Below are 11467 nucleotides of genomic sequence, written 5' to 3' on the forward strand. Positions count from 1 at the left end.
GCAGTTTCACAAGCAGCAATGTAAACGATAAATTGATTAAGGGAAACTGTTTTCATGTCGCGTACTAGAAAAGGCATTCCTGTGTATTGTTGATTATATTGTCATGCCACCTAATGAAAACAACGTATATTTAATTTCTTGGTTTAACTTAAACATATCCCTTTCTTTAACTTTTACTTAGAATAAAACCTGAAAATGTAATGCGGGAAAGAGGCGCACTTAGCTTAAATGACGGGTTTCTTTGAAGATATTCACTTGGGTTTGCTTGTCAATAGATATTAAAAATGGTCCGCTGAAACTCATTTATTAGTTTGTTTCGTACGGCGCCATTTTTCACGATGAGCCCCAACTACCTGAACGCCTGGAAGAGGCCAAGCCCAGGGTGAGGGTGGAGGGGGGTATGTGCCGCTGTTAAATGCTTTTTCAGGCAGATTATTCTGGGATGGGGTATAGAAATCAGACAGTTTTGGTCTAGAATAAGGTATAATTTATCGGAGAAGTGGACAGTGTATGAGTAATTTGGTTTGGAACACGGTTCTTTACCCAGAGTTGTACAATAGAAATCGAAACAAGAAAGTGACTTTGTAAGATACTGGTTTAGTTAGCGTATATTGGACTATCCGCGGGGAAAATAGCTAGTCTGGGATAGGGTAGTGGTTTTTGATGCCTGGTTTAGAACAGGGTTGTAAAATCAAGTTGATCATGGTTCAGTAAAAAGTAAAGGCTTTAGTGTCCCAGCGGCACACCCCTGAGCAATGATTTTCAGAGCATCCTCCCGGTAAGATTCTGTAAGATTTTGCATCCGCGGCGGCCTTAAGATCAACTTGTAAACTCTTCAATACAATAGCCCCACGATGCTTCAGAGAACATTTTCCATAGTTTTTCCTTTTATCGTTAACATGCATGTATATTTGATGCAGATCGATTGTTATAGCTAAGAATCTTGGCTTATCAATTGTTACGAAGTAGTTTTTCTAAAACATTGGTGGTTGCTCATAGAAGTTCAGAACATACAGGATATGTTTAATAATAGGTGTAGAGACATACTCTATATTTAGAGAACGTCATAATTCTAACTATTTCCATATGAATTAAGTATGTAGGAGGGTCACAATGGAGTGGTGGCACCTTTTACGGCTAAAGATTAATATTTTGGCTTTTGTACGGTTCACGGTTAGTTTATTTTCGTTAACGGAAATCTTCAAAACTGAGGAGTGGGTAACAGTCAGTCAAATTTTACGGGTCTCGCAGTCTGCATAATTTTAGTGGTTAGGTGCGTATCGCAGTCTCGATTTTTGGCAAGGCTAAGTAAGTCTCGAAGTACCGATTTGTTTGGGTTTTTCATGTAAATGGAGTCTGAACATCTTAGAACCTGAACGTTTCCAGCTCGCAGTTGAAGATGAGGTCAAAATGTCTCGGGTTGTCAAAAAAAAAAAAAAAAAAAGCTAGCTTCGTCTTGCCTCCAAGTCTCGCATTTATCATTTACCACCCCTAATATTGCACAGGCATACGTTGGAGCACAAACGCGAGGCGAGACTTTCTTGGCGCCTCTTCACGTGACGCTCGCGTGCGTGACTCAAAAGTGAGCCTGCTCGCAGGCTAATCGCCTGCTGATTTCCAAACCTTTGAAAAACTCTGTGACTCCAACAATTCCGGCATCTTTTCGAATTAATCAATTAGAAAGATTCGTCTCTGACTTTCGTTTGTGGTGTCAAGACCTCGCAGGCTAAGAGAAGCGACAAGGGCTGTGGGAACGAGAAAGTCATTGACTTGAAATCTGAGATATCTCGGCAACAGCAATATCCCAGATGTAACTTCCACTTCTGGACGGCGTTTTGGTACACTTTTGAATGTGTATTGCACCATTCTGAAGGAAATGAGTGAACGTAAGATTCAACCTTCTTGGAGTAGACGTCACAATAGCCGCTGGACCCATTCTCCTCAAACTCCGCCGTGAAGCAAAATGGCGGCGTTTTTAGTGCTGTGTTCGAGATTCCGTTGGACACAGAAAACCGAATCCAAAAATTTTTTTAGAAGTTTTTCGAATGGCTTATAGATTTGTTTTATCGAAAAAAAAAATGGAGACTAGGTGCGTTTCTGAGCTTTTCTGCGTGTTTAAATGTCACCAGAATGTTTTTTAAGAAAGAGAAAAACTGGGTACCATTTTCTAAAAATAACTTAAGAGGGATTACCTTGGGTATAAGGCCTATATGGGGGATTCACTCTCTTACCTTCACAATCTCTTACCCGCACATTATTTGCACATTGCCGAATTTGTGTCTCTGCGTCCAGTTGCTATCTAACTCCATAGCTATCGACTGTCTAGTTTTAAATATTCCAAAACAGGTTTTTTATGGAGAAAAGAAGGGGGAAGAAAAAGACCTAGCGAAAACGATTTAAGGCATAAAACAAGAAAGCGGTATTAAGTCGACCAAGGAGATGATATCTCTAACGTGCCACACAAAATGTATGTGGATAATTTTAAACATGGAAGTAACCTTCAAATCAATTCACTCTGTAGGATGGCCAGACTCCTTAGTCCAAGAAACAAAATAATAGTCGAATTTTGACCGTTTCAAATATTTATTGCTAGGCAAACCCCACTGAAAATCTCCAAAGCAACCCATTGTTTGAGTGTGCTCCTAGACTGTGAGCAGTCTCTTTTTTCGCTTGAAATTCCGTGGGAAGAACAAAAAGAGGAACGCAACACAAGTGAGTGGTCCGTGCGAGCATGACATGCGAAGCGGTGAGCCGCAAGTACCGCGGGCGTCGGAAGACGTCCAACGGCCGCGCAACTCGCGGCTCACGGCTTCGCCGCTCGCCGGCCGCATGTCGCGCTCGCACGCTCACTTGTTTTGCGTTCTTTCCTAAGATTTCCGAGCAAAAGAGAGACTGCTTGCAGTCTATAAGCTATCGTTTACATTCCCCTTTGCAAAACTACCTAAAAAGCATGTAACTTAACAAACAAGCCCCCTATGTAAATCGGTCCATCCATCAAAATCAGCTGACTTGTGCAGAGCCTGCAAAACGTGGAACGAGAGATAATATTAGCTTGAAAACGCGCCATAACTGATTTCAAACTTGTGGCCACGCCAAATTGCAGAAACGTTCTACAGTAGAATAGCCCTTTTCACGGTTAATTTTTCTCATTTGCATTACAATGTAATCCAACGTAAATGCGAGGCAATTTTGGGCTAAAACTACAAAATAGCCCGAAATTGCTTCACATACATGCTAGATTTTATTGTAATGCAAATGAGCAAAGGTAACCGTGAAAAGGGCTATTCTAAAACACATATGTGGCAAGCGAAACCTGACGCTTTCAGAGAAAAAGGCCTAGCAACTCGCAACCCATTCACTCTCACTTACCTTCCTCCAGTTCCTCTCGCAAGGGTTCGTCTTCACTCTGTCCAACTTTAGGACACGCTGAAAAATACGATCATAAATATTGTGAAATAAGGGGTGTTTTCTTTTTGTTTTTGTTTTTTTGCTTGTTTTCCTGACTAGTACATAAAAACCATGTGGTCAGTGTTATTTCAGAAAAAATCTCATTTCTGCGCTTCTGTTCACTTCCTAAATACAATGCAAATCATGAAACACTTTTTCATTTTAATGTTTTGTTTGTTTTGTTTGTTTTTTTTTTGTTTTTGTTTTTTTCAATTTTGGTAAGACTCGTTTGAAACCGATACTAAGGCCGGCAACTGGGAAAGGGTATATTTAACAACTAGGTTATGAGCTTGAGATTTCTATCGCGTGATAGTTGACAAGGCGCAGCCCGAGTCAACCATTACGTATAGAAATCGAGAGCGAATAATCTAATTGTTTTTATTAGTATAAATGTATAAGTCGTGCAAAACTTTGCCACTTCACAGACACTTCGAAAATGCGAAGAAGCGGCCGCCATTGTGTTAACAACAGCACATTGCTAGGCCGCTATACTGCTCACTATCTTCAACAGAATAGATCATACGATTGCTCATTTATTCTATGACTGAGAAAATTACGAACGCGCGAGCCTGCTCTTAGCCAATCATGATCACAATAAAGTAATTTTCTCATCATATTTAAGGTTAAATCTCATGAAACTTTTGTTAACAAGGGAATAGCATCAACCCTTCTTTTGGCAGACGTAGCGGCGTTTCGTCGAACAACTTTCATCGTTCCAAAGTCCGGATTTCGAGGGCCACATCTCACCGCAACCTTCAAATCTGCCTTTGTAGTTGTTAGGTTCTCCTGCACTCCAGTAACCACAACCGTTACAAAGTCGTGACCAGTCAACCCACAGCCAACGTGAAGTGTCTTCAGGATCCCTTTCCAAAACAATCCAATGATTTTGGCCTTTTAATTTGGTTGCAATCCCGTTTTGCTTTTCTTTTGAGTCCACCACAGCTAGCATAGACCCCATATTCTCACAGGCGGTTTTTGCTGCGTCCCAGGTTAAGGACTGGGATGAGAACTTGTAGCAAAAGCCTTCAAGGTACATCCAAGCCTGTGGACATGATTCTAAAATAAAAAAAAAGTATATAAATATATCGCAAAGCTTGCGTTAATTTGCTCCGGTCCAATAAATGAGTTATTCTTCCAAAAGCTGAGGCGACCTATCTCGAATAAAATATCGTATCTTATCAGGAGCCATAATCGGGGACGGTCCCCGATTATGGCTCCTGATCTTATATCTCAAAAGTTAGTATACAAAGGTCGAATAGTATCCAGGCATTGGGTTCTGTCACTGAAAACAGGAATGTTAATAAAGAGAAAAAAAGATTCCCCTGAAAAAAACCGACTGTTTTTGAGAAGACTTCGTTCTATCGCCAACGATTTAAGGACAATTTAGGACTTATAATTTTTGAAGGTTTTTTTTTTTTTTTCTTAATGAGCCAACAGGTCTTGTTAGAAGGAAATGTTGACCGGCTACAGTATCATATTCGGGTGGCCATCATAAGTAGAAATTCTTCCAAATTGAACAAGCGTTCAGAATTGTATCTACAGTAACTCCGTCAGCCGAAAAAGTTCAGTGGTAAAATATTTCACAGCTTGAAAAAAATCCTTTTCATTTTATGCTCCTGTATCAGCAAGACCTTAAAAGCAATTGCTGACTTTAAAAACACAGGTTTATCGTTTCTGTCCTTTTAGCGACCTCCTCCGTCCTTGCCACTGGCGTATACATGCACCTCCTCAAGAATGGAAAGGCAATCTTCCCTCTCTTCGTTTAACAACAACCAAATTCAACACCTCGATTCGGTTAAAGGTGATTATTTCAGCATCATGTTTTTGAATGAAAGAAACAAAGGAGCGAGTTTCAAATATTGTCTAAACAAGAAAAATAACCTAAATATTTAATCAAAAAATAGTTGAATTCAACAGCTGGGTTCCATTTAGTGATGTCGAAAATGTATAAAGCGAATCAAGTTTGTTGAAGCTTAGGTGATGGAAAGAAAGACAATTATAATTTTATCAGAACAAAAACTCAGCTTGACAATGATTCAAGCCTTTAGTTCGTATAGTGTGATCGTCCGGGTGAGTGTAGTTCTGAAAAGTCAATTGACGATTTTCACGACCACCTAAACGAACAGAACGCCGACATCCAGTTTACTAAAGAGATCGAAGAAAATGGAAAACTTCCTTTTCTAGACTGTTTGGTAAGCCGCGACAACAACGAACTACGAACGACAGTGTACAGAAAACCGACGCATACCGACAGATTACTTGACGAATCATCCTACAACCCGACTTCTCACAAAGCCACGACTATAAAGACTTTGACGAGACGAGCGCAATTAGTTTGTGACACACCGGACAGCCTACGTGACGAAAACAGATACCTTGAACGTGTTTTTCACAAAAACAACTACAACGCTGACTTTATTAGACGAAACATTTACCGACCTACTGAAGCTGACGCTACGAACAGGAACCCTACACCTGTTACTACAGTGACTATACCTTACATTAAGGGCACTTCTGAGACCATCTCACGGATCCTACAGCCCTACAACATTCGTGTAGCCCACAAACCTACAACTACGTTACGACACTTACTGACCAATGTGAAAGACAGAGACGAACCTAACGACAGACAGGGAGCAGTTTACAAGATCAAATGCTCCGACTGCCAGGCTTCCTACATTGGTGAGACTGGCAGAAACCTTAACACGAGACTGACTGAACACAAACGAGCCACGAGAAATGGTGATGCCAACAATCACATTGCTGTGCATCATCAACTGACAAACCACAACATTGACTGGGACTCTGCTCAGTGCTTAACCTACAGTACAAACTATTTTCAAGGACTGACTCTGGAAAGCTGGTACACTAACCTAGAACAAACGCCTCTTAACAGATGTCAACAACTACCGGCGCCTTACAAACGACTTATTCACGACAGAAACGAAGCCGACAAACAGACTTCTAACAGACTGACTTAACAATAGACGGACCAAAAACCGACCTACTTGATTAACAATAGACGGATCGAAACCCACCAATGACTGATGACAAACTTTACACGAGTCTTTCAGCCAATACCGTCATGGCTATACTGACCAATCACGTTCAACGGACCAGACTTATAACATCATCGACTGACAAACACTATTCACTTGACTCTGAAGATGACTTCCGCTCAGGTTGTCGAAACGTCAGTCACCAACAACAGTTCTTTTCAGAACTACACTCACACGGACAATCACACTATACGAACTACTGATACTCCTGGGTTCAAACCATTTACTGTGTTCAAGCCTTTGTTTGCAATTAAAAATTAAGTTTGATTTTTTGGCTGTTTTGTTTCTTTTTGAAAAGAAAACGAACGTATTTTTTTGCTCGCTCTCCTTTACCATTTGTGCGTCAAATATTTTGGTTTTAAAAAAATTAATTTGACTCATTCAAGCTGAATAAAAATACATTTTTTTGATTTCTTCCTTTTTAGAAAGAGAAGAAACCATCTTTATTTCTAATTTGACGATAAAATATTTTTGGCCATTTTGAGTTAGGGGGGTTATAATATCCGGGCAAAATTAACTGATTCGATTGGTAGTATCACCATGCGATTTTGTGATGTCTCTATGTTATTTTGTGGTCTCCCTATGTTATTTTGTGGTCTCCCTGTGTTATTTTGTGGTCTCCCTGTGTTATTTTGTGGCCTCCCTGTGTTATTTTGTGGTCTCCCTATGTTATTTTGTGGTCTCCCTATGTTATTTTGTGGCATCCCCAGTTGATTTTGTGATGTCAGACGCCCTTTTTGAAATCATTGGGCGAGCTGAGTATTGGACAATCATGTGCTCCTGCACGGAACAAAACTTTCACGAAAGCCGTGGGATCTATAAAATGAAATCTTATTACGGCACATCTAACTGCAGAAGCTAACAGTACACTGTTAACAATATTGTTTATCGGAAAATTTTGTACATGGAAATTTATCCCTCGAGTGTTACTGAGTTTAAACCACCAACTGAATTACCTTGAGATCTGGTCACTGGGATTAAAACTCCCACAAGGACTACCCTCAGTAAATGGAAGAACGCCATCCGTATCTGAAACGAGGGGTTTGTATCAAGCTGTCTGCTGCTGTTGTACTCAAAATTAATTTAGTGTGTGTGGATTCAGTTATGTATATACACAAGTTACCCGGGAAGCTGTTATTGAATGTATTTACAAAGAGTTGTTTCTCGTCCGTGAGAAGCTCAAATATTTGAACTAAATGTCGACGACGCGGCTAAGCAGCAAAACAAAGGCCTAGCAATCGAGCTTAGTTAATTACGTTCTTTTAACAAGTTAAAAATTAATCTTCATTGTTTGTAAAAAGTTAAAAATTTATTTTCATTACTGTAAAACTTATCTATTGACACTTTCCACCGTTGGAGAACATCTTAGGGGCGTTGGCCACAAGTTGGAAGAGAGTAAGGTGGCTGTAGCTAGAGAGGAAAACAACTACAGAAGGATAATTCATGGGGCCTTGGAAATTCTGTGCCAGTTCCCGACGCTCAATCGAGACCGTGAATTTGAACTTCCGTCCCTATACGGGGATGTTCGGCACGTGACTTGGTTCACCCAAGCTCGCGTGACAAATAGATTCCCGCCACATTCACCATAGAAAGACAAAAAACAAGACACAAAAAAGGCTTGACTTGAGATCTTGAGATTTCCACTTTCGTGGCTAAAAATATTAACTGTTTTTTTTTTTTTTACAGCTAACGGTTAAAACTTTCCATTTACGTCTAACGGTTACATTTGTGGCCCGTTTCACGTTTTAGTCTTGTATGATCTGACTGTTCGTCCATATGGTACGTATTACAGTACATTACTTACAAAAACTTTCGGACGATTTTAATTTGGGACGTTCTTAATTTGGGAAAAAATTAAGTGTCCGAAAACATAACTGTCCGGAATTTTAAACGTCCAAAACATTTACAGTACAGTATAAACTTTTAAGTAGCTCCAAAGCTCTTAGATATCTTTATGGAGCGAACTCTAGTTGAGACACTGTTTGAGTTACGTATCAACTTGATAGAATTTGTGTTATTTTCTCGTCGGTGTATCTGTGAAACCTTGACAGTGCATGAAAGCTATCATTTTCACAGGTGTTGTTTCAGTCTAATTCGTGTTTTGTAGGCGTAAATTTACCATGCTAAGCTTCAGTAAAGTGTTCGAAAATTTTTGGTCCAAAATTTGTCCGAAATGAGATAAAGGGTGTCCGTAAATCATACGTCAGAAATAAAATGTCCGAATTATTTTGCAAATAATGTATACTACTAACTGGTATGTATTACAGTAAATTAGCTATGAGTGGCCTTAGAGATGGCAACAGGAGACAAAGGTAAACTATTCATTCTTTTTCATTTCTTTATTTATACTCTCATCCTCCTGAAAAAGATTGTGTGCTCGCTGTGGTGTCCGTTAGAACAAACTTGCGTTCCTATTTATTTTCAATGTTGGTTTGTTTATTCAAGTGGACAATAGCTAGGGAAATTAAACCTTGAATAGAAAGAAGCAGACATATGTTCATTTGGCCTGTTTCCACTCAAAGAAATTAAAAACTTAGGATGTTTGACCTCTAAACACAACGACAACTACAGGTGTAACGTTGTACCATCTTTGTTTTTACTATTTCTATTGGTGGCATCCCTTTTTTGTGGACTCCTTATGCGATTGTGTAACCAAACAAAGCTCAGCTGCAAAACTGTTCCATGGCCACGAGCGCCAACTTTCCCATCCAAACAAGTTTCTCTCGATTCAAAGTAAAACCCGGATGACATATATCGCTTTATCTATTTAGAAAGATCCAGTGTCAGGGACAAAATCTTGTTGATTAAAATTTACAGACCCAAGCTTTCCACTGTCTGAGTGCAAACTGCGATTTAAGTAAAACCCTGCGTGATGATGACATACCTACATATTATTCTTCCAAGATTTAATTCTAAAAATATTCATTATAACCAAAGATAGCTGAATTTAATTTTCATTTGTTTATTTTCTTTCAGCCAGGTTTTCAGTTCTTGTTTAAGAATGCAAACGATAAGTGACGAGGCTGTTCAGAAGTCGCAACTGCTAAACGCGAGGTCTCGCAAGCTGCTGAGCAAGTGATCGAGGGGATTCGAGAGCGCGAACGCGACTGAGCTGATTGTATCACTCGAGACATCACGCGTAACGAGGCTCGAGAGAATTAACTCTGCCATCCAGGAAGCTCAGTCTCTGCTGAAACAAATGGAGCAAGCGGTCGAGTCTGCTAAAAATCTGGTAGAAAGAAGCTCAAGCTCGGATATCATGAGCAACAAGGAAACTTTGAAGCAGCGATTTGAAGTGTTACGTGAAACTGAAGTTCCAAAACATGATGAGACCTCATTCGTCAATTCGTCGCTGCGTTTATGTATTCGATAGAGATGGTAAATGTTTAAATAAGCCTGGTAGTAAAGGAGCAAATTCTGGGCAAGTTAAATACCCAAGAGGCGTTTCGTTTCTAAACGACAACGAGATTCTTATTGCAGAGGAAAGCAATCATAGAATACAACAAATAAATATTAAGAGTGGAACTGTTGTGAAAAGCTTTGGAAAACATGGTGCGGGAAAAGGAGAGTTTAGGAATCCAGTTGACGTTAGTTTAGATGATGAGGGACGCATTGCTGTAACCGATTATATTACTGCAATAATAGGAAACATGTCTTGTCAAAGGACGGAGAAACTATTTCCATATTTGGAGACAGCGGTCCAGAGGAACTTAGTTATCCAGTAAGCTGCATTCCTTTCAACAACAAGTTTCTTGTGACTGATAGAGGCAATAACTGCATTAAAGTTTTCGATCAGTCAGGAACTTTCTTGTACAAGTTTGGGAAACAAGGCAATCATGAAGACGGACAAATTAACTTGCCGCATGGTATGCTTCTAGACAGCTCCAATAATCTTCTTGTATGTGATTGAGGCAATGACCGAATTCAGCAGTTTTCTTTAGACGGCCGCTTCACAGGAAAAACTATCACTGATTTACCATGTCCTTTTAGAATGGCAACAAGTCCAGACGGAAGTATTCTCGTGACTACACCTACGACAGTACACGTACTGAACTAGATGTCTCAATAGCTTGTCGCTAGCCTTCAGTCCAGGCGTATTATTGGCGCGCGAGACCGATTTGGTAACTGTGGAGGGCTGAAGCGACTGAAAATTTGTCGAGGGAGTAGGCGTGAGGTGAAAAACATGTGCGAGGGGGAGGGTGAAGGGGAGGAAATGTCAACTGCCCCTTACTCTTCGTACTCTGTCCCAGTCCTCTACCGGTCAAGCATCCAATAGACCATTTTACAGTTGTCTGCTCAGTGACCTGGCCTTTGAACGGCAGCGAGGCTGGAGGTGAGCTTGTTTTGATACAGACCTTGCTGCACTCAAGCTTGTAGGATGTAGCATGGTTTTTAAATTAGCGGTCTCTATGATGACAGTATTATATCATGCGACGTTTTTGGTCTTGATATTTTCTAACGTTCAGAGTGTTTTTAACTGGTGATATTATGGTCACTTAAATTCAGAGAAAAGATTAGCAAATCTAAGAAATGGTATCATAAGTGCTTTAAATGTAGAAGAGAAGAGATCGTGTAAATAGTCTAAGAGACAATTTTGTCAAATACCTGTTTTCAGGTAATTGTCATAGTTTCGAACGTGATGGTCTCTACGTACAGTTTTAAAAAGTTTCTGTAGAAAAAGATTTAATAAATCAGGAGCCATCAGGAACCATGGGCTCCTGTTATATAAAATTTTATTTTGGGGTATACCGAGTTGTAGCAAATCGATTTTCAAAACGCTTTCCCACGCTATTAAAACGCAATCCCACGCGTCGGAAATTTTCGGAGAATATTCGTAGACGTTCTTGTGACTTTCGGACAACTTTTAGAGAATCTTCGGAAATCTTCGGAAAGTGGTCGTTATATCTTGTACATCACCAATTTTCGTGACAAGCATGTTTGCGATGACTTGCCAGGTTAGT

At 39.9% G+C, this 11467-nt stretch overlaps 1 pseudogene across 1 annotated transcript; it reads right to left on the bottom strand.

Moving 5' to 3' along the window:
* Window positions 1–2173: 2173 nt before the first annotated feature.
* LOC145487978 (uncharacterized) lies at window positions 2174–7852 on the bottom strand (annotated as a pseudogene). The gene is made up of 4 exons (XR_014049467.1): window positions 7463–7852; window positions 4114–4503; window positions 3370–3426; window positions 2174–3020 (listed from the first exon to the last, which is right to left on the bottom strand). The product of XR_014049467.1 is annotated as an uncharacterized LOC145487978 (transcript).
* Window positions 7853–11467: the final 3615 nt, after the last annotated feature.

The sequence above is a fragment of the Orbicella franksi genome, chromosome 5 (assembly GCF_964199315.1).
Source record: "Orbicella franksi chromosome 5, jaOrbFran1.1, whole genome shotgun sequence".
In the NCBI taxonomy this organism is placed as follows: domain Eukaryota; kingdom Metazoa; phylum Cnidaria; class Anthozoa; order Scleractinia; family Merulinidae; genus Orbicella; species Orbicella franksi.